At 39.5% G+C, this 24,487-nt stretch overlaps 1 protein-coding gene and 1 pseudogene across 8 annotated transcripts in view; both read right to left on the bottom strand.

The window, feature by feature from the left end:
• VPS13B (vacuolar protein sorting 13 homolog B) overlaps nt 1-24,487 on the bottom strand; it is a 904,863-nt gene that overhangs the window by 181,906 nt on the left and 698,470 nt on the right. The window lies entirely within an intron of this gene.
• Nucleotides 1,263-5,601, bottom strand: LOC104679898 (annotated as a pseudogene).

Below are 24,487 nucleotides of genomic sequence, written 5' to 3'. Positions count from 1 at the left end.
GGCCACACAAGGATATCAAGGCTGTCCATTTCTATTCTGCCCTTACACTTCAAGGCAAAATGAAGCAGGTTTTCCAGTTTGTTACCCATATGAAACTGGCCTTTCTTCAAAAAAAAAAAAAAAAAAAAAGGACTTTCCTTACTACCCAGAACCATGTTTGACACAAATAATGGTATTATTAATAAATATTTATCCAAGTATCTGGCTGAAGTAGCCTTCCCTACCATTCTCTAATTGTTTATGCAGAAAATATCTGTTTCCCCCTTATGACCTGTTGCAAACCAGAGGAATCCCTGTACCTTTCCCTACACTCTGCACTGATAAAAGTTCAAATACCTTGCCCAATGTAACACTGGTAGACTGAGATTTCTTTAAATCTGTAGTCCATTTTATATGTACCATATACCAGATATTGTCCTTATTTGTCTCTTACTTACCTGACATGAAAACTAGCCGTATTGTTTTTAACCTTTTAAATTACCTAAAATCAGTTTCCATTTCTATTATTAATAAGACATAAGACTACTAGTATCATTAAGACAGAGCATGTCACACATCTTTACAACCCAGTGCTTAGCACAATGTGTCTTACATATGCATGCATTCAACAAATGTTTGAGCTTAACTGACCCTAACAAGTGCTCGTTTCATGAGAGTCTGAGGATGTAACAGAAGACATAATCCCAAATGAAGCTAGGAATCGCAAAGTTATTAGGCATATTATTAAGTTATAAATCACATATAATATTGTTTTTCTGTGTGTGCAGGAAGACAGATCTATTGACATCAATATCTAGAAATCAAGGTTCACAGATGAACAGAGGCATCTTCAGCCCTGAGGAGGCTGGGCTGTATCTCCTAAACCTCTGAGGATGGGCACAGCTGACAGCTCTGTGTGGGCAGAGTCCACGTGGTCCTCATTCTCTTCCCTGGGGACAGGGCAGCCGAGACGGGAGGGCACACACAGGGGGGTACCTTCTTGCCCTAGCCTGGCCCGGTGGCCTCTGGAGTCAGGCAGCTGCAGCAGCTGCACCACACCATAGTGTGGATCCAACACAATTCTGTGGAGGGGTTCTGGGATTTCAGACTGATTGAATCTCCATGGAATGATGAAAATTAAAATTTACTTGATTATGGAAGTCTCTGATTCATTCCAGCCAAAGTATTAGATGAGCCACTGAGAATCACCTCAAAGCAATTGCTCTCATGGCCTTTGCCAGGGCGGTGGGGCAGCAGGAGGATGGGTGCCTAGGCTGGCAGCTCTAGCTCTTCACCTCTGTGGCCTCCTTCTCTGCCTTCTCCTCCATCTTCTGCTCTTTCTCCAAGGTAGCTACAATCTCGGCCACCTGGCTGGTAGAGGCATGAACATCTTTGTCCACGAACTCAATCATGTTGACGAGGTCACTGAGGTTGACCTTGCCATTCTTGTCTTCATCCAGTGCAGGGGCCAGGCTGGTGAGTTTGCTTTCTGGAATGTGTCTGCCTTGCTTCACAGTGCTGGTGAGCTCAGTGACACTGATGACATTCTCCCCCACAGGCGTGCCCTAGGCCGGGCCCAGCTTGCAGCCCCTGGTCCATCTCCAGGTGTAAGATCAAGTCCTCGATCTGCCCGATCATCTGCTGCACCCTCTTTGTCAGTCTCTTGCTGGCTTTAGATTCTTCCACATATTTTTCTTCACCTACTGGTCTTTGAGAGTTCCTTCTTGATCTCTTGCAAGTTCTCGCTGTAGTCCTACATGTCCTCCTTCAGCAGCTCCAGCTCCTCCTTCTCTTTGGTGAGCAACTTCTGCTCCTTCAGCTTAGAACAGGCATTGCTGAGGATGTCAATTTCCTCCTTAGTTATCTACTTCTCCTTCAAGCTCTCTAGCAGGGGGCAGTGTCCTTCAGGGTCTCTGACCACAGGACTGCGCCAGGCACTTCTGCCTGAGGTTAGGTCCCCGGACTTCGAGGGGTGGGTTCCACACCTTCGGGCGCAACATCCTTCTCCACCTCCGAGCACTTCTGCAGGTCCTTGCGGTGCTCCTGCTGGACGGCTGCCTCCTCCTGCAGCGTGGCCTCCAGCTTTGCCTTGTCCGCTTGCTCGCCCTCCACCTCAGCCACTTTCACCTGCTCTTCCTTTGCCACAGTCTCTGGGAGGGTCTGCAGTAAGGACTTCAGCTGGTCAGCTGACGAGAGTGTGTCTGGGAGGTACATGGCCTGGGACAGGATGAGCAGCAATATGGGAATCTCCTGGTGCAGGTGCAGGTCCGGACACTGCTTCAGCTGATGCGGAGGGCCCGCATGCCTCAATCCCCACACGCTGGCTGCAGTTCCTTGACGTTCAGGTTGTCCACCCCTCCTCAGCAATCAGCTTGTTACTGGCCTTTATGGAGCACAGCCACACAGTGAGCTGGAAGCGCCAAAGTTGTTGATGCCAATGGACTGCAGCTCCGGCAGTTTGCACAGGGCCACCAGCTGTGGCTGTGACAGGTTGTCCAGGGTCAGCTTATTCTCAAATAAATTGGAAAATGCATGATTTCCTTCCTCATTGCTGGGTCTCTCCCCTGTCCCCCGGATCTTCTGGAAAAACAGAGAAGTCTGGTGGCACTACCCTTGGCTGCTTTGTTCTTCAAGGTCCTCTCCTCGGTGGTGTCCTGGAGGAACTCTGCCAGCTCCAGGTTGACCCGAAGCTCCTTCTTCAGGCTCTCCTCCTTGATGGACTGGGTCTCAAATGTGGATGTTGGCATGTTGGGGAAGAGCTTCATGGTCACGGGCGGCATGAACTGGACCACCACGAACACAAGGAAAGGCACCAAGCCGAGAAGGTTGGCACAGATCCGGAGAAACTGCCTGCACTCCTGGCTGGTCAGGATGTGGCTGTCAAGGATGCGCCAGAGCATGAGCACCGCCATCTTGGTATGGATCCACAGCAGGCGGAAGTCACCGCAGTAGCGCTTCAGCTCTTCCAGCTCCCTCTGTCCGAGCAACTTACTCACCACCACCTCTGCAGGGTGGGGCTGTACATCGGGCCGCCTTCCTCAAGCTTCTTGTTCTTGTCCTTGAAGGATTTGAGGGACTTCTCTGCTACCAAGTCATCAGAGACAGGGCGCAAAGAGTGCCAGCTGTGCACAGGAAGGTGCCGAGGTCCCGTGACCATAAAATCCACTGTGGCGTGGGCACTCTGGCCTCAAGGCCTAAGAGCCGTGGTAATAGCCTCTGAAGGAAGGGTACACGGGGTGGACCGGAGTGCAGCAGCCAAATGGAACATTTGCGCCACTCCTCAACCCCAGGATGTTGGCACAGGTGAGATAAGCAGGATCCCCTGGACCACCCAGAAGTTTTCATCAAGCCTTCATGATTGATTACAGCATTCACTCATACTTAATATTCTACATCTTCATGAGCAGGGCCCCTTCTTACCTTCCTCAGACGTCAGGATCTTTGGGTTTGCTCCACGCTCTCTGAGGGTTCCATCCCTTGTGTTCCTTCCCTGATGTGGGGACACTGTGTTTTCTTATCAGGCCTAGCAAAACTCTGAGTCTTGTTTACAACTAGCTGTGCACTGGAAAGGGTCAGACACTTGAGTCACCTGCACACAATACTAAAATGTTCCTTTCTCCCCATGTTTTCAAACAGGAAAAACAACTTAATGTAAAGGAATTATTTTTAAAAATACTGTATTGACATATAACTAACATGCCACAAAAACTACCTTCTAAAAGCGTACAATTTACTGTTTTTAGTATACATAAGGTTGTGCAACTATCACCAGTCTAATCCCAGAACATTATAATCAACACACACACACACACACACACACACACACACACACACACACACACACAAATATCCCATACTACTTAGCAGTCACTCCTCACACATGCTCCCCTCCAGCTCCAAGAAACCACTAATTTTCTTTCTGTCTCTACAGATTTCCCTAGTCAGGACATTTCATAGAAATGGAATCATATAATATGTGATCTTTTGTATCTGGTTTCTTTCATATAGCATAATGCTTTCAAGGTTCATCCATGTTGAAACATGTATCAATACTTCATTCCATTTTGTGGCTGAATAGTACAACAACATAAGCATATACCACATTCTGCTTATCCATTATCTGTTAATGAACATTTGGGATGTTTCCACTTTTTGGCGATTATGAATAATGCTGCTATGAATATGTGTGTGCAAATTTGCTTTTAAATTTTCTGAAATTTGTACCTAGCAGTGGAACTGCTAAGACATATCTGATTGCAGTTTTCCTACTAAGTGTGAAGGAGTATCCCATTGTGATTTTGATTTGTATTTCCCTAATTACTAATGATGTTCAGCATGTTTTCATGTGCTTATTGACTGTATATATTTTTGGAGAAATATCTACTCAAACTCTTTGCTCATTTTTAAATTGTTATTTGTTCTTTTATTATTGAATTGTAGGAGTTCTTATATTTTGGATACAAAATATAAGATTATTATATTTGATATATATAGATATGATTTGCAAATATCAGATATATAATTTGCAAATATCATATCAGAGATATGATTTGCAAATATTTTCTCCCATTCTGTGGATTATCTTCAGTTTTTTGCAGCACAAAAGAGTTTAATTTCTGCAAAGTCCAGTATGTTTGTTATTTTGCTGGTGCTTTTTGGTGTCATACCAAGAAACCACTGTTTAATCCAAAGTCAAAAAGATTTACACCTATGTCTTCTTTTAAGAGTTTTACAGTTTTATCTCCTAAATGTAAGTCTACGATCTTTCCTGAATTAGTGTTGTGTGTATGCTGTATGAGGTAGGGGTTCAAGTTCATTCTTTCATATGTGGATATCTAGTTATGTCAGCAACATTTGTTGAAAGGCATCATTTTTATTTTTGACTTGTAGAATTTGGGGTACTGGAAGAGGCTGGTGGGAAAAATATTTTAGATAAATTGGATGGCTAAAATGACTCACACATTTGCCTCTGCATCCCTGTATGTGGGCTTCCAAATTCTATGGCCTCACAGAAAATAATAGCTTTAACAACAATAAAAAAAAAGTGCAATTTTAACAGATGATCGTTAGAACAAAAACAAAACAAAGCTAAAGTAGAAAGAAGATTCAGATGTTGGATCCTGAAACTGTCTTTTTTTGGGTTTATAAAATGAAAACTTAGGCCGGGCACGATGGCTCAAGCCTGTAATCCCAGCACTTTGGGAGGCCGAGATGGGCAGATCACGAGGTCAGGAGATCGAGACCATCCTGGCTAACATGGTGAAACCCCATCTCTACTAAAAAATACAAAAAAAAAAAAAAAAACTAGCTGGGCGAGGTGGTGGGTGCCTGTAGTTCCAGCTACTCGGGAGGCTGAGGAAGGAGAATGGCGTAAACCCGGGAGGCGGAGCTTGCAGTGAGCTGAGATCCGGCCACTGCACTCCAGCCTGGGCGACAGAATGAGACTCCGTCTCAAAAAAAAAAAAAAAAAAAAAAAAGAAAACGTAAAGAAGGATCATAAGTACTCATTCTGTAGAAACAATTTAGTAACCTACCCAGAAGATTGCCCAAATATCCACATAAACCAACTGCTGAACCTAAAGGGATCCATTTTCCCTGACTGCAGAATGGCAAAGCATCCATAGAGACGTAAATACTGAAGCTACTGACTACTACCCTCATATCTCAGGCACCACTGTGGTCCCAGGTACACAGAAAAAAACTGTTTATATCTCTGGCTGCTTGCTTAACTTGTCTTTCTCTTTTTTCAATAGACTGGATCTCATTATGTTGTCCAGGTTGGCCTCAAACTCCCAGGCTCAAGTGATCCTCCCGCCTCAGCCTCCTAAGTAGCTAGGACTATAGGTGTGCACCACCGTGCCAAGCGCTAACTTTATTTTTGAGACTCAGACCTTGGACCACTTCTGCCAGCACACCCTTCTTGACTCTTGTTGATAAGTGAGGTGCCTCTCATAATTACTTTCAGAATATCCTGTGCATTTTGCCATTACCAGGCACCTATTGATAATATTTTGTAGTTACCTGCTTAGGTATCTGTCATAGTTCAGTGAACTGTGAGCTCCTGGACTGTCCTATATTTTAATATTCTAAATACCTAAACTACTGTTTGGTCTACAGGAAGTACTAATTGAATGCTGAAGGCAGTAAAAATATTTCATTTCAAAATATGGTTCCCAAGTGTGATGAGTATTTTAAATTAAAAACTCTTAGAGATCAACAAGTGCTAGAAGAGACATTTCTGCTATCTATGATGAAACCGCCCCACCAAGGAGAGCAATTGTTCTTGTTCCCCTCCTTGTTATCTCATTATCCTCTACAGGGAAGAAGACCAAAAATGTAACCACACCTGAACAGTCCCTTTGTCAAGACTGTGACTGTCCCAAGGTCATTTGAGTTACAGAGAGAACTATTTACAAGTTATTCTCTGCTCTCTGATCCAGTCATTCTCCCTAGTAGTCATTTATTGCCCCTCAATAGAATTCCTGTTCTATCCCTTCCCATAACCTGTTTTACCAGCATCCAAGCCCTCATTCTTTCTGTGACCTTGAGACGGTATGTAAGTTTCTGTACCTTGTTGTGATGCTGGGTGTTCACTCTGAAAGCTCCCACGTATATACATTAAATACATTTGTATGGCTTTTCTATTAATCAATCTGCCACATGTCAGTGATTTTCAGATAATCTTTAGGGGGCCAAAAGCCTATGGCCCCCACAATGTTTAATGATGTAATGAAGAAAATATGAATGAATGCAAGTCTGTCACCATTTTCTGCTGAACTCTCACAGGCTCATCAAATTAATTTATCCAAACAATCCATTAACTCCTCTCAGACATGCTGTATTCCCTGTCTTACTTAATGGTTCTATAATCCACCAAGTGGCTTTAGTCAGAAATCTGACTTTTTGACTCCTCATTTCATTCCTTCTTTCTCTGGTCCCAAGCCAAAAACTGATTAAGTTCTGTCAATTTTAGTTCTAAAACATTGCTTGATTCTAATCTTCCCTTCTCTCCAGCATTCCATCCAGTCCCTATTTTCCTCCACCATGTTTTTGATATCATTCAGTTTTTATAAAGTCTCCTAAATGGTTCCCCTGTCTAGACCAATTGTCTTTAGATTTAATCCAGTCTCCACAGAGTAATTTCCAAATAATTTGTTTTAAATGCAATCCTGAGTGGCTCACTCCTGCTTAAAACTCTTTATTGGCTTCTCCTTACGTAAGAAACAAAAGACCAAGCTCCTAAAAATAAAATAAATAAATAAATAAATAAATAAATAAATAAAATGATAATAATAATTAAAAAGCAAGCAAGCAAGAACGAGTTCTTGCCTTTCCTTATAATATCTGAGTTTGCAGAGCCCACTTCCCCCAACACATGCTGTTGTATCACTAGGCCTTGTTTATATTGTTCCCTTTATCTAATGTACCCTTTCTTTGCCAGTCTAATCACTGGGATACTGCTTCAGCATTTTCTCCAAGAAGCTGATTCACAAGGCTAGGCCAGGAGGGAGGCAGAGCAAGACAGCGGAACAGAAGCCTCCACCAAACATCCTGCTCACAGCAACACCAAAATGAACAATTATCCATTAAAAAAAAAGGACCTTAATAAGAACCAAAAATCAGGTAAGCAATCACAGTACCTGTTTTTAACTTTGTATCACTGAAAGAGGTACTAAGAGGTAGGAAAGAGAGTCTTGAACTGCCAATGCTAACCCTCTTCCATCCCCCCAGGGTGGCTGTGTGGCACAGAGAGAGAATCTGTGCATTTGCGGGCAGGAGAGCACAGTGATTGTGGGGCTTGGCACTGGAACTCATGCTGCCCTGTTACAGTGGAAATCCATACCAGGCAGAGCTCAGCTGGCACCCACAGAGGGAGCATTTAGACCATCCCTAGCCTCAGGAGAACCATCCTGTGGGCAGAACCTGAGTTCTGGCAAGCCTTGCCACTGCAGGCTAAAGTGCTCTGGGGTCCTACATAAACCTGAAAGGCAGTCTAGGCCACAAGAACTGCAATACTGGGGTAAGTCCTGGTTGTGTGCTGGGCGAGGAGCCAGTGAACTTGGGGGGTATGCAATCCAGTCAAACACCAGATGGGGCAGCTAAGGGAGTGCTTGTGCCAATCCAGTCCTCCTCCAATCCAGGCAGCACAGCTCACAGCTCTGGGAGACGAGAGGGAGTGTAAAGGGGACTTGGTCTTGCAGCTTGGATACCAGCTCAGCCACAGCAGAATAAGGCATGAGGCAGAGTCCTGAGGCCTCCATTCCAGGCCCTAGCTCCCAGAGGACATTTGTAGACACACCTTGGGCCAGAAGGGAACCTGTGCCTTGAAGACAAGGACTCAGTCCTTACAGGATTCATCACCTGCTGACTGAAGAGCCCTTAGGCCTTATGTAATTAGCAGCAGCACCCAGGCAATACTCACCATTGGCCTTGGGTGAGACACTCAAAGATATGCTGGTTTGAGCTGTGACCCAGCACATTCCCAGCTGTGATGGCTATAGGGAGGGACTCCTGCTTAAGAAAAGGAGACAGAAGAGTAAAGGCTAGTTTGTCTTATAGCTTAGGTACCAGCTAGCCCACAGTGGGAAAGAGCACCAAGTGGGTTCCTGGGATTCCCAATTCCAGGCCTTGGTTCTTTGATGGCATTTCATTTCTGGGCCTGCCCTGGGCCAAAGGGGAGCTCACTGCTTTGAGGAGTCTCAGGCCTGGCAATATTCACCACAAGTTGACTAAAGAGCCCTTGGGCCTTGTGGGAACATCTGTGGTAGCCACGTAACACTCGCTGCATGCCTGGGATGGTGGTGGCCATGGGGAGAGACTCCACTGCTTGTGGAAAGGGGAGGGAAGAATGGGATTTTTTTTTTTTTTTTTTTTTTTTTTTTGGTGGCTTGGGTGCCAGCTCATTCTCAGTAGCATGGAGCACCAAGTAGATTCCTAAGGTTTCTGACTCCAGGCCCTGGCTCCTGGACAGCATCTCTGGATGTACCTGGGACCAGAGAAATTGCACTGCCCTGTAGGGAAGGACACAAGCCTGGCAGGTTATAGAGCCCTAGGACTTTGAGTGAAGACAGGTGGATAGCCAGGCAGGGGTTATCATGAGCCTTGGGTGAGACCCAGTGCTGTGCTAGCTTCAGGTATGACTCAGCACAGTGGCCACCACTGTGTTTGTATTACCTTCCCTAGCCCCAGCTCCAGGCAGCTCAGTAGAGAGAGACTCTGTTTGTTTGGGAGAAAGTAAGGGAAGAAAACAAGAGTCTCTGCTTGGTAATCCAAAGAATTCTTCTGGATCTTATTTAAGACCACCAAGGTGGCACCACTGTGAGTCTGCAAGAGCCACAGAGTTACTGGGCTTCGGGTGCCCCCCAATGCAGATATGGCTGCAGTGACCAAAAACTTAGATCACAACACCCAAGTCTCTTCATATACCTGGAAAGCCTTCCTAAGAAAGAAAGGTACAAACAAGCCCAGACCATGAAGACTATAATAAATACCTAACTATACAATGCCCAGATACTGATGAACATCCAGAAGCATGAAAACCATCCAGGAAAACATGACTTCAACAAACAAACTAAGGTACCAGGGACCAATCCTGGAGAGACAGAGATACATGACCTTTCTTTCAGACAGAGAATTCAAAATAGTTGTTCTGAGGAAACTCAGCAAAATTCAAAACAATGCAGAGAAGGAATTCAGAATCCTATCAGATAAATGTAACAAAGAGATTGAAATAATTTAAAATAAGCAAAAATTATGGAGTTGAAAAATGCAACTGACATACTGAAGAATGCATCAGAGTCTCTTTAACAGCAGAATTGATCAAGCTGAAGAAAGAATTAGTGAGTTTGAAGACAGGTTATTTGAAAATACACAATTGGAGGAGACAATGAGAATGAATGGGTGGTCCCTAGGGCTTAAGGCAACCCTTGAACAACAGCTAATAAGGAACTGGAGACCTCAGTATTAAACCCACAAGGAACTAGATTATGTGAATAATTGGAATGAGTTTGAAAGTAGATTCTATCCAGGAGCCTCCAGATTAGAACCCAGGCCAACTGACAGTCTGATTTTGGCTTTGTGAGACCCTGAACAGAGAACCAGCTGAACTCACCTAGACTTCTAACCATAGAATTGTGATATAAATTTGAGATGATAAATTTGTGTTGCTACATTTGTTGTAATTTGTTATGCATCAATAGAAAACTAATACAAATTCCATATGCACATTTGCCCACATGGCATTTCCAGTTTCAAAAGCAATTAAAATGAAGTTTCAAGATGTAGGTATATTTGTTGAAGTTTTGTTTATCTCCTCCCCCAAAGGAAAAATATCTAATATATCTTAAAAACATCTAATAGGGCCAGGCGCGGTGGCTCATGCCTGTAATCCTAGCACCTTGGGAGGCCAAGGCGGGTGGATCACGAGGTCAGGAGTTCAAGAGCAGTCTGGCCATGATGGTGAAACCCCATCTCTACTAAAGATACAAAAAATTAGCCAGGTGTGGTGGTGGGTGCCTGTGATCACAGCTACTTGGGAGGCTGAGGCAGAGAATTGCTTGAACTTGAGAGGCAAAGGTTGCAGTGAGCCGACATCATGCCACTGCACTCCAGCCTAGGCAACAGAGCGAGACTGTCTCAAAACAAAAAACAAACAAGCAAAAATTCCAAAAAACAAACAAACATCTAATGATGTTAGTTGCCTACTCCTTCTTTTTAAAAATTATTTCAAAGTTCTAGGAATGACAGAACCTGTCTCTTCCACTGAATGCAGTTACAAAATCTGGCAATAAACCAGGTATAAAACCTACACAGAGCAGCTATTTGAGAATTCTGAAAACTATATGGTAACAAGTAGATTGAAGAAGAAGACTAGAATTCAAAATACTACCAAAATGGTGAGGAGTTTCTAATTTTTCCTCCCCTACTTCCTTATTCTAGACGAATGGCAGCCCAAAGTCCAGAAGTGGATATCATGTGGAGATAGAGAGAGTACAAGGAGAAGCCCTCTATTTCTGGCTTCAAGGAGTGTGAGGGAATCTCCTAATGCTCAGGGGAACTAGGGAAATCTATTGTTTTCCTTCTTTCTTTTCTTCATTCCCCTGTCCTCTAGGAAACAGGAGAGAATACTTCTGAATTCATTTTATGAAACCATCATTACTGATACCAAAAGTAGATGGAGAAAGTATAAAAAACAATGTACATGGATATTCCTCAAGAAGAGACATAAAAATCCTCAAAAAATTTAGCAAATCAAATCCATCAGCATACAGAACTAATAATGTACCACAGCCGAAATAGGGGTTGTCCTAGGTTGTAGGTTGTCCTACAAGCCTTGGTCAATCAATGTAAAACTGTTAACAGTTTACAACAATAACAAAGATAGTATCAATTGATGCAGAAAACATTTTTGAAAAATTCAATATCCATTCTTAATAACTCTAAGCAAACTATCAATAGAAGGAAACTTAACCTGATAAAGGCTATATATGAAAAGCCTAAACTTAACATCATCATTATGAAGAAATGAATGCTTTCCCCCTAAGAACAGAAACAAGGCAAGGATGTCTATTCTTATTATTCATACTCAACATAGTATTGGAAATCATAGACAGTGCAACAAGGCAAGAAAAAAGGGAATAAATAACAAAGAAAACAATGCCAATCTGCAGATGACATAATCGTCCATGTAGAAAATCCAACAAGAATCTACAGAAAAGCTCCTAGAATTAATAAGTGAGTTTGGCAGTTTTAGAACACAAGATCATCACACAAAAATCAATTGAGTTTCTATAAACTAACAAAAAAGCCTTAAAATAAAAGATAGTATTTATAACGTATCCAAATAAAAGGAACACAGGTATAAATCTAATCAAACGGTCATAGGATCTGTATGCTGAAAACTACAAAATGCTGATAATAAATTTTAAAAGACCAACATAAATAGAGAGACATACCATACACATACCATATTCATGAACTGGAAGGCAGACAACATAGTAAATATATCAATTTCTTCCAGATGTGTAGATTTCACACAATTCCAATAATAATCCCAGAAATATTTACTTTAAATATAGAAAAGCTGATTCTAAAATTTACATAGTAAAGCAAAGGAACTAGAATAACCAAAACATTTTTGAGAAAGAATAACAACACTGGAGGGCTCAAACTACCTGATTTTAAGACTTACTATCAGCTATTAGGATCAAGATAGTATAGTTTTGGAGAAGGAATATATATGTACCTCAGTGGAACAGAACAGAGTCCAGAAATAGGGTCCAAACAATTATTAGTTGATTTTTAAAATAGGTGCAAAGACAGTTCAATGGAGAAAGGTAGTTTACAGATGGTGTTGAACATCTGTATACAAAAAAAAAAGTACCTTAAACTCAACTTGTTTCATATGGTATACAAAAATTAACTCAAAATGAATCATGGATTTAAATATAAAATGTAAAATTAGAAAGCCTTTAAAGAAGAAAACAGGAGAAAATCTTCAAGTCTTAGAGTTGTGGCTTGGGTGCCAGCTCATTCTCAGTAGAATGGAGCACCAAGTAGATTCCTAAGGTTTCTGACTCTGGGCCCTGGCTCCTGGACAGCATCTCTGGATGTACCTGGGACCAGAGAAATTTCACTGCCCTGTAGGGCAGGACACAAGCCTGGCAGGTTATAGAGCCCTGGGACCTTGAGTGAACACAGGCGGATAGCCAAGCAGGGGTTATCATGGGCCTTGGGTGAGGCCCAGTGCTGTGATGGCTTCAGGTATGACTCAGCACAGTGGCCAATAGCATTGTGGTGGCCAGAGTGCTTGTGTTACCTTCCCTAGCCCCAGCTTCAGGCAGCTCAGTACAGAGAGACTCTGTACTGAGTCTCTTATACATGATACCAAAAAGGCATAATTTATTTTAAAATGTGTAAGTTGGACTTCATCAAATTAAAAACTTTTGCTCTGTAAAGGGTAGTGTTAAGAGAATGAAAAGAGAAGCTATGTACTGGGAGAAAATATCTGCAAATTACATATCTGACAAAAGACTTGTGTCAAAAAAATATAAAAAAGTATTGTAACTCAGCAAAGAGAAAATAACGTAATTTTTAGATAGCCTAATTTTTAGATCCCAGAAGCTGGGATTACATGCATGCGCCACCATGCCTGGCTAATTTTTTGTATCTTTAGTCGAATGAGGTTTTGCCATGTTGGCTAGGTTGGTCTCAAACTCCTGGTCTCAAGCAATCTGCCCATCTTGGCATCCCAAACTGCTGGGATCAAAGTGTGAGCCACTATGCTTGGACAGGACTAAATATTTTAGCAACAAGAAAATCTGAAGCAATCTTGGATCTCTGTCTCTCATAGTTTGTCCCAAAAGTCTCAGTGTGGTTTTAAACTTTAATAACTTCAGCAGCATAAAAATACTGCAGGATGATTGAAAAAACATCACTTGAAAAGTTTAATTATTTAAATCTTTTATAGATTTATTTTGTTTTGTGAATTTGAACAGTGAATTTTTAATGTTAACTTTTTGTGGTGCTGGTTTCTGGATGACCCTTTCTCAGAGCAGTGGATTGGTAGGGGAGAGTTACTTATTTGGACACTTGGTCACTTGATTTATCTTTCCTATAAGGTTATGTCAAAAGGATTTTTATGTATCAAAACTGCATTCTTTTGATTACCTTAAATTTAGTAATTTAGGATTACAAATGTAATCCCTCAGTCACTGAGCAGCAGTTGATGAAAGTTTTTAGAAAGTCTGAAAATCTAATAGAGCTATATGTGTTCCCAAACAATTGCTATGTTAACTTATTTATTTATTTTTCTTTTTTTTTTGAGACGGAGTCTCGCTCTGTCACCCGGGCTGGAGTGCAGTGGCCAGATCTCAGCTCACTGCAAGCTCCGCCTCCCGGGTTTACGCCATTCTCCTGCCTCAGCCTCCCGAGTAGCTGGGACTACAGGCACCCGCCACCTCGCCCGGCTAGTGTTTTGTATTTTTTAGTAGAGACAGGGTTTCACCATGTTAGCCAGGATGGTCTTGATCTCCTGACCTGGTGACCCGCCCGTCTCGGCCTCCCAAAGTGCTGGGATTACAGGCTTGAGCCACCGCGCCCGGCCGATTTTTGTATTTTTTTTAGTAGAGACGGGGTTTCACCGTGTTAGCCAGGATGGTCTCGATCTCCTGACCTCGTGATCCACCCGTCTCGGCCTCCCAAAGTGCTGGGATTACAGGCTTGAGCCACCGCGCCCGGCCTATTTATTTATTTTTTAAGACAGAGTCTTGCTCTGATGCCCAGGCTGGAGTGCGGTGACATTATCCTAGCTCACTGCAGCCTCAAACTCCTAGACTCACATGATTCTGTTAAGGCTTAATAAGAAACAAATTGTTATTTAAGACATTTAAGTAATTCACTTTTCAAATGTTATTTGTGTATTTGTTTCCATACAGGGCATACAGTGCAACCTATGTACAAGATGTACGTTAGTTAGTAGGCCACAAAGTCCCTCACCCTGGAGGGAATGAACCATATAGAGACAGCGCTGAGCCATATTTCTTGCAAAACACATTCTGTGCAATGTATGAACAGAGTGGCTAGGGCAGTCCCATTTGGGCAAGTTGGACAAGATGATAGCCCAAGAACCAAAAAAGCAGAGTTGAAATTAGGCTATATCGTAATACTAGGTATTCCTTTCAAAAGTACCAGCTCCACCAAAAGACAGGAGGCATGCACCAGAATGAGAACCATCACAAGTGAAACAGCACCATTTATTGTTGTATAAAGTTCATCAATATGTTTCTCTGAACTTTCACATCCTTGATCTAGCCAGTTTTTTGGTAGAAAATTAGTCTTCATTGCAAATATTTTCAGTCTAATGACAGGAAGATTATTTTTACAAGTAGAAAAAAATATGCAAAAATAGTGCCTGGTATTTTTCAACTTAAAAAATAAAAGTAAAAATTGAGCGATCCACATTTTCTGTTTTTTGATACTTTTAAAAAATTGATAAAAATATTAATCTGATCATTAAGATAAAACATTAAAGAAATGGACTAGAACAGTTTTATTCAACAGAGATACACTGGGAGCTATAAAGAATGTTTTACAGGAACTGGAAATATAACTGGATAGGGAACCAGGCACAGACTGTTACTGTAAATTTTATTCCAATTATTATCGGATTCTTATGTTTAAGAGTTTAGAATTGTATTATAATCCTCATTGAACTTTAATAAATGGATTATTTTCAAAGTTTTGATTTTAGGAATATGCAGTAATAGAGAATATCCCAGCTGAGTCATCTATTTCTCTGCCAGATCTAATTTCTCACAATTTTCAGAACATATTCTGTATCTTTAAGAAAACCCATGCCTGCCAATTATTAGATCCTAATTACCCTTCAAAACTTTCTGAACAGCTACCAGGAAACAGAATGATGGAATGACTATCGAGTTAAAAGATTAGACAAATGCAAATAAATTATACTTATTTTATGCTCCTATCATCTTAGAGGATGACTTAATAGTGAAAGGAAAAGTATCATATTGTAATAATGAAATCAGAGAGGGAATTCAAGCCCCAGAGGTGATTCCCATAAGTTTATGTTAATGCACACCTTGTGGGGGACCAAACATCAACTGGAAAAGTTTCCTGAGAACTGTTCCAACTCTTTTCTCATTTAAAATGTTCCAACTTTACTTGACCCATTAGTCATCATATTACTTACATTTATGATGTATTATGAAATCTATTACCAAAAACCCAATGAATTCAATATGGCTTGTTATACTCAAATCATAACATTTATGAAAGAAAACTTCTTTGTTAAGTGTTTCTTCCTTTGGAATTTTATTTGCAAAAGATAAAAAAGTTTTTAGACAAGCAAGGCTTACAAGAAAACATTCAGTGCATACATGGGCGGCTATGTACAGACATAGAAATGATGTTTTTATTCACCATCTTAGTAAATGCAAAACAGAATTAACAAACCCATAATCAAGGTTGACCTTATGTATTATAATAACTCTGGTAAAAAATATTACTAGGTCATAGTACTTTTTTCTCTTATTCAGCAATTGAAATTCAGATTTTTGTTACAGTGTTCAAGTAAAGGTATTCATGATGACAGTGGACAAGGGAGATGGAGTATTCACAGGTATAAGAGCTAGAAAACCTGGAAAGCTGCCCATGACAATAAGATCAATGTGCTTTCCATTGAAGGTGTGAAGTGTAAAGATCTCAGTGATGGCAGACATGTGTGCTTTAATTAATGACGGTATACAAAGTGGAACAGGCTATATGCTGTCTTATGTGCTATGAGGAAGCTTAGAGACATGAAATGAAAGGTTCTTGACCTGAATAAGTCAGCAGCAGTTCATGATACTTATCATTGGGATCTGGGCATCATCACTACTAGCAAAATTACTCAGAAACATATTTTTATGATCAAGCATTGACTTTCTAAATTTCATTCTCCTCCCCAAATCACAATACAAAAGTTCTAATTATAGGGTAATTGCACCGATTTCTAAAGTAAATGTACTAAACTAAACTCATCAAAATAAGTTTCCCTCCTTCTTAGTAATAACCATAAGGGCTAACTATATTCCACTACTCCAACAATTTTGCACCTTTTTTGGTACCTATGTCTTCCTTTGTTTGTTTTACTATTTCAATGATGGCATATACTCATCCTTGAAGACATATATGTTTTTAGAAACAGCCAAATGTTGTTTTGAGATAAATTTAGTGAAAATGTTATTACCAATCTGTTTATGAAAAAAGGAGAGATCAGCATGAATGGAAATGAAAGGGAAACTATTCCAGAAGAAAACAAGACTTAGGCTAATGTAATGGCAGCTCAGAATTAAGAGTGGGCAAAGAAAAAGGGTGTAAGAATTCCAGGTTAAGAAAACAACAAAGTTTAAAACATAGAGAAGCCAGTTTATAGAGGTTCTCACTGCCAATGGTGAGACAACTTGAGAATCATTAAAAATAATGAGTTCAAAACAATACCAAACAACATCAACTAACTGGCCACCATTCAAATATGCTAGAGAATGAACTCATTTTTGAAAAGGGATAAATAAAGGGAAAGAATTAAGCATTTATCCTGCCTTTTTGAATGAGCAATACTACTGAATACTCAAATAGTAGGTTGGGGAATGTTTCTCTTCAAAAAAGTATGCCAGCTAATATATGGAAAAGGAATGCTAGAATTAGAATATTACTATTTACAACCTCCAATAAATTTAGGCATTGAGCACCAATGGGTGCTAGCATCACAAAAAGACAGAGCTTTGGACATTATATGCCTCCTGATTGAGCGATACAAAACATCTTGTAAAACAGTTTTGCTTAAAAAAAATCCTGAATCAGATTAAGCCAAATAAGCAATTTATATGTAAGAAATACAGTGGACAGGAGCACAGAGGGTTGGGGGCTGAGGAGAGTTTTGACTGGATTAACTGAGGAAGGGAGGTAGTTAAGATTCAAATAAATTTGGCAGGAGAGGCAAGTCTAGCAAGGGCATAGAAGACAGCATTATTGAGTAAATAAGAGAATCTGAAGTTAGTGCTACCAGGAAACAGAATGAGGAAGTAATCGAGGATTAAACCTACACCAGAGAAGTAGCAGGCATAATGGAGGACTATTTCAAAGAAAAAAGTAAAAGTACTTGAAATAAAAATCAGAATGGCCTAAAGATGGTAGTAAATTGGGAGAGGACATGACCAGAAAAATTTTCCTATCATCAGCAGTTGTAAAAAAAAGTTTGAAGACTATGCTAAAAGAAGAAGTGAGCAAGGAGAGAGAAGAGAGAAAATGACTTAATTTACTGTGAACATGTTTAAATAACAAAGCATACCTAATACTCATATGTAGAAATAGTCTTAGAGTTAAATATTAAGTCAAAAGAGCTGCATTTGGGAGTTGTTGACATAAAAGAGACTATTGCACAGGGATAAGAAAGGAAGGCTCAAGACTGTGTCAATGGAAAGGCACGGGGCTGGAGAGTTAGGAAAAAAAGAACTGCAGGCAGAAAGTTGGAAAGTTAGAGTTAGGATAAGCCAGACAATGTTCTTTATCTCTTCTTACTGAGCTTACTCCATGTTCCTAGGAAGATATTTCCCAATTACTCTCATTCTTTTCTGTAGAAGAAATAATTCTAACAGAATTAGGCTACATGAAGAAAAAAAAAAAATCTAAATAACTGCTACTCTACTGACTGCCCTGCGTGAGACCTAGTACCGGCCCCTACCTCCTTGCCACCTGCCCAACCAGCCTCTGTGACTCTTTGAGTTCTATTACTTAGCCAAGTCGTTCAGAGGTGTAATCCCTTGAGGGCACCATTTCAGCCAGGTAATTTTTCTCATTTCTTCCTAAAATAAAAGTTATAGTTTAAAAACAAAAGTTGAAATAATGAAAGCCTTTTCCCTATTTTAAAATTCGTGGTCCATTCCCTAGTTGACATTCTGACATCAAGTTTACTGTTTCATTTGATAGATCACAGAGAAAACAAACTGTAATAATATCGTGCTGACACTGGAAATTGGAACCATAAAATTCGGGAAACGTAAAAGTCAAGGTCCTTACAGTTTCACTAACTAGTTTACATTTCTTAAATGTAGAAGATAGCCTGCTAGTATGGCTGTAAAACTGAATTAAGATAGAGGCAGGACGCTCATGATTAAGGTATAGGCCTTAGCTCAATTTCTGGCAAGAGAGAAGCAGCAGAGGATTAAATATCATTTAAAAATGATATTTTGGGCAAGATTAAAATAAATAAATTATTAAAATTAGCTTCTTCTTTTTTTCTTGTTTGAGATAGAGTTTCGTTCTTGTTGCCCAGGCTGAAGTGCAATGGCACGATCTCGGCTCACTGCAACTTCTGCCTTCTGGGTTCAAGCGATTCTCCTGCCTCAGCCTCCCAAGTAGCTGGGATTACAGGCATGCACCAACACACCCAGCTAATTTTGTATTTTTAGTAGAGATGGGGTTTTGCCCGTGTTGGCCAGGCTGGTCTTGAACTCCTGACCTCAGGTGATCCACCCATGGCAGCCTCCCAAAGTGCTGGGATTACAGGCGTGACCCACCACACCCAGCCCAAAATTAGCTTCTTAAAATATTTTATTTTGCTTTGAATCTTCTTGCATTTAAAAATTATATTATGAGGGTGGAGCAAGATGGTGGAATGGGACTCTTCAGCGATCATCCTCTCATAGCAACATCATTTTGAACAACTATCCACACAAGAAAATACCCTCACAAGAGCTAAAGAAATGAGGTGAGAGATCACAGTACCTGGTTACATCATAATAATATGAAAAGATGTACTTAAGAGGGTAGGAAGGACATTCCCTGTGTCAACTCTCCCCTATCCCCAAGTAGCAAATTCAGAGAGACACTATCTGCTTGGGGGAACTTGAAGGAAGTGAATGGAGGACTTTGTCTTGGTCTCCACCTCTGGGTCTGCCATAGTAAAATCCAGCATCAGGCAGACTCCTATAGCCCCTTATTTAGGTCAGTACCAATGTACTGAGCCTCTTGACCTGTCCCAGTGGTGGGCAGGATACCATAGCCTCTGTGAAATAGACTTGATCACTGGCCTGAATCACTACCAGCTGTCTACAAGGCCTTTGGTTTCAGACAAACCTGAATGGCCATGAGCTTTGAGTATGCCCCAGCACTGTGCCAACCTTGGTGGCCATAGGATTCCATCCTGGTGTTGGGCTGGTGTGGCAGGCCTGAGTGTAGGGTGCCCTCTAAAGCTTCGATGGCTGTGGCAGTCATGGATTTAGGGACAATGCCAGACAACATGACCAAAAAGTTCTAGACAGGCTTACTGTTGAAGGGCATTCCCAGACAAAGCCAGATTGCAAAGACTGGAATAAGAACCTACTTCTTCAATGTCCAGACATTGATGCATGACCACAAGAATTAAAAAAAAAAAAAAAAAAAAAAAAAAAAAAATTATAAACATGACATCACCAAAGAAAATAGAGTGCTAGCGACCGACCCCCCAAAAATAGAGATATATGAACTGCTTGACAAATAACTCAAAATAAGTGCTTTAAGGAAACTCAATAAGCTTCAAGAAAATAGATAAACAATTCAACAACATAAGAAAAACAGTAAGTGACAAAAATGAGAAATTTAAGAGATTGAAAGAATAATTTTTTAAAAACCCAGAAATTCCACAGCTGAAAAATACAATGAACTAAATGAAAGATGCAAAAGAGAATATAAACAGCAGAACTGATCAAGCAGAAGAAACAATCTATGAACTCAAAGACAGATTATTTGAAAATATACAGCCAAAAAATATACAGTAAAGGAATGAAGAAAGCTTACAAGATTCATGGGAGCATCAAAAGGGCAAATTCTTGGTCACTGGTATTCAAGAGGGAATAGAGATAGATAAAGGGGTAGAAACCATATGCAAATAAAGAATAGCAGAACACTTTCCAAACCTGGAGAAATATATAAATATCCAGGTATAAGAAGGTCAAAGGTCTTCAATCAGATTCAATCCAAGTAAGGTTACCCAAAGACAAATTATAATCAAACTATCAAAGATCAAAGACAAAGACAGGATCCTGAAATCAGCAAGAAAAAAGAAGCAAAGAATACAGAAGTACATTCTAATACACGGAACAGCAGACTTCTCAACAGAGAATAATTCTTACAGGCCAGGGGAGAGTGGGATGATACATTCAAAGAGCTGGAAAACAAACGAACTAACCTGCAAACCAAGAATACTGCAGCTAGCAAAGTTGTCCTTTAATGAAAGAGAGATAAAAACTTTACTGGACAAACAAAAGCTGAGGGAGTTAATCACCAAGAGACCTGCATTACAAGAAATGCTAAGGAGAGTTTTTCAAGCTGAAAGAAAAGGATGATAATAACAGAACAACATCTGAAAGTATAAAACTCACTGATAAAAGTATACTATCAAATGCAGACTATTCTAATATTGTAATGATGGTGCGTAAATTATATCTTTAGCGTAAAGTTTCAAAGATAAAAATATTAATGATGCTAATTTGTTAAGGAATATACAATATACAAATACGTAAATTTTGAAACAACATTTTCAAAATGTGGAGGGAGGTAGTGGAGTGTAAGAGTAGAGGTTTGTTTTTGTGTACGTGATCAAAGATAAGTTGTTATTAGCTTAAAATAACCTGTTATAGCTATAAGATTTTTTTGATATCCCTCATGGTAACCACGTAGATACACAAAAAATTAACAAGCAAGAAATCAAAACATACCAATAAAGAAAACGTACTTAACCACAAAGAAAGACAGTGACAGGAAGGAACGAAGAGTCCATAAGACAACCAGAAGACAATTGACAAAATGGCAGTATTTAGTCCTTACCTTTCAATAATTACCTTGAATGTAAATGGCTTACATTCACCAATGAAAAGAAAGAGCAAATTAATAGATTATAAAAACACACTCAACTATATGCTGCTTACAAGAGACTCAATTCACTTATAAGAACACACATAGGTTAAAAGTGAAGGAATGAAAAAAGATATTCCATGGAATGGAAACCAAAAAAGAGCAAAAGTAGCTATACTTATATCAGACTTTAAGTAAAAAACTGTAAAAAGAGATAATGCAAGTCCTTATATAATGACAAAGGGGTTAGTTCAGCAAGATGGCATAACGTTGTAGTATATAGGTACCCAATACTGGAGCATCTAAATATATAAAGCAAATATTAATCCAGCATCAGGGAGCATCAGGCATAGACTGCAATTTAATAATAGTGGAGGCCTTTAACACTTTACTTTCAGCAGTGGGTAGATCATCCAGACAGAAAATTAAACAGGAAACATCAGACTTAAACTGCACTCTAGAACATTTGAACCTGACAAACATATACAGAATGCTCCATCCAAAAGCTGCAGAATACACATGCTGCTTAATTGCACATAGAACATCCTCCAAGACAGATCAGATATTAGGCCACAAGTTTTAACAAATTTAAGACTGCAATCATATCCAGTATCTTTTCTGATAACAATGGTATAAAACTAGCAATCAATAACAGGAAGAACTTCAGAAAATTCACAAGTTCATGGAAATTAAACAACATGCTCCTGAATGATCAATGAATCAATGAAGAAATTAAAAGAAAAATTTAAAAATTTCTTGAGACAATATGAAATGGAAACAGCATATACCTAAACCTAAAGGATACAGCAAAAGCAGTTCTAAGAGGGGAAGTTTCTAGCAGTAAATACCTACAGTAAAAATGAAGAAAGAGCTAAAATAAACTAACATTACAACACAAGGAACTAGAAAAACAAGAACAAACAAAGCTCCAAATTAGTAGAAGGAGGGAAATAAAATAAAGATCAGAGCAGAAATGAATGAAATAGAGACTACAAAAATAATAGAAAGGATCAAAGAAACAACTGATCTTTTGAAAAAAACAGGCAAACCTTTAGCTAGACTAAGAACAAAAAAGAGAAGACTCAAATAAATAAAATCGGAGATGAAACAGTAGACATTACAACTGATATAAAGAATCCTTAGGAAATAATATGAACAATTATATGCCAACACATGAATAACCTAATGAATAAATTCTAGGACACAACACATACAAGCTACCAAGAATAGATAATGAAGAAACAGAAAATCTGAACAAACCAATAATGAGTATGGAGACAGAATCAGTAATAAAAAGTCTCCCATCAAAAAAACTCCCAGGGTCCAATGGCTTCACCACTGAATTCTATTCAGTACTTAAATATGTAATACCACCAATTCTTCTCAAACTCTTCCAAAAAACTGAAGAGAGGGAAATATTTCCAAATTTATTCTATAGGCCAGTATTACCCTGATATGAAAACCAGACAAAGACATGCCAAAAAACGAAAACTTCAGGCCAATATCCAGGATGGACATAGATGTAAAAACCCTCAACAAAATAGTAGTAGACTGAATTTAAAACACATTAAAAATCTACTCGTGATCAAGTGGGCATCATCACAGGGATGATCAACATATGCAGATCAATAAATGTGATACACCACATTAACAGAATGAAGGACAAAAACCATATGATCATTTCAATAGATACAGAAAAAGCATTTGACAAGATTCAAAATCCCTTCTTGATAAGAACTCTCAAAAAATTAGCTATAGAAGGAACATACCATAACACAATAAAGGCCATATGTGACAAATTCACAGGTCACATCATATTGAACAGGGAAAAGTTGAAAGCTTTTTCTCTAAAATCTAGAACCCTACAAGAATGGCCATTCTCACCACTGTTATTCCACATAGTATTGGAAGTCCTAGACAAAGCATAGGCAAGAGAAAGAAATAAAAGGAATCCAAATAGGAAAAGGTGAATTTAAATTGTCTCTACAGATAACCTTATAACATTTAAGGTTTTCTTATATATAGAAAACCTTAAAAACTTGACCAGAAAACTGTTAGAATACATTCTAAAAACTGTTAGAATTCAGTGAATTTGCATGATTAAAAATCAACATACAAAAACCCATAGCATTTCTAAACACTAACAGAGAAGAACACTATACACTAACAGAGAACTGAAGAAGAAACTAAGAAAACAATCTCATTTCATAATAGCTAAAAAATTATTAAATACTTAGGAATACATTTAACCAAGGAAGTGAAAAATCTGTACACTGAAAACTATAAAATGGTCATCAATGGAAAGATACCCTGTGTTCATGAATTGGAAGAATTAATATTATTAAAATGTCCACCCTACCCATGCTATTGATGTGCCCATGCTATTGATCTACAGATTCAATGAAACTCCTATTAAAATATCAAAAATATTCTTCACAGAAATAGAAAAAGCAATCCTGAAATTTATGTGGAATCATAAATGACCCTGAATAGCCAAAGCAATCCTGAGCAAAAGGAACAAACCTAGAAGCATCACACTGTCTGACTTCAAAAAATATACTATAAAACTATAACCAAAACAGTATAGTACTGGCATAAAAACAGGCACATAAACCAATGGAACAGAATAGAGAACCCAGAAAGAAATGCATGTATTAGCTAATTAGTTTTCAACAAAGGTGTCAAGAACACAAAATGGGGAAAGGATAGTCTCTTCAATAAATGCTGTTGGGAAAGCTAGATAGCCCATGCAGAAGAATAAAAGTAGATCCTTATCTCTCACTATGTACAAAAGTCAACTAAACTTGGGGGGTTGAGGCAGGAGGATCCCTTGACACTAGGAGTTCGAGGATGCAGTTAGCCGTGGTCACACCACTGCACTCCAGCCTAGGTAACACAGTGAGACTCTGTCACTCAAAAAACAAAAAACACAAACAAACCAACCCAAAAACCTCAAAATAGACTGAAGACTTCAATGTAATAAGGCCAACAATTATGAAATTACTAGAAGAAAACATAGCGGAAAAGCTCTATGACATTCGTCTGGACAGTGATTTTCTGGATATTATCTGAAAAGTACCAGCAACAAAAGCAAAAACAGGATTACAACAAGCTA

Source organism: Rhinopithecus roxellana, chromosome 9 (assembly GCF_007565055.1).
Source record: "Rhinopithecus roxellana isolate Shanxi Qingling chromosome 9, ASM756505v1, whole genome shotgun sequence".
Taxonomy (NCBI): Eukaryota; Metazoa; Chordata; class Mammalia; order Primates; family Cercopithecidae; genus Rhinopithecus; species Rhinopithecus roxellana.
The sequence above is the reverse complement of the archived record's forward strand: the minus strand, read 5'-3'. Positions and strand labels throughout refer to the sequence as shown.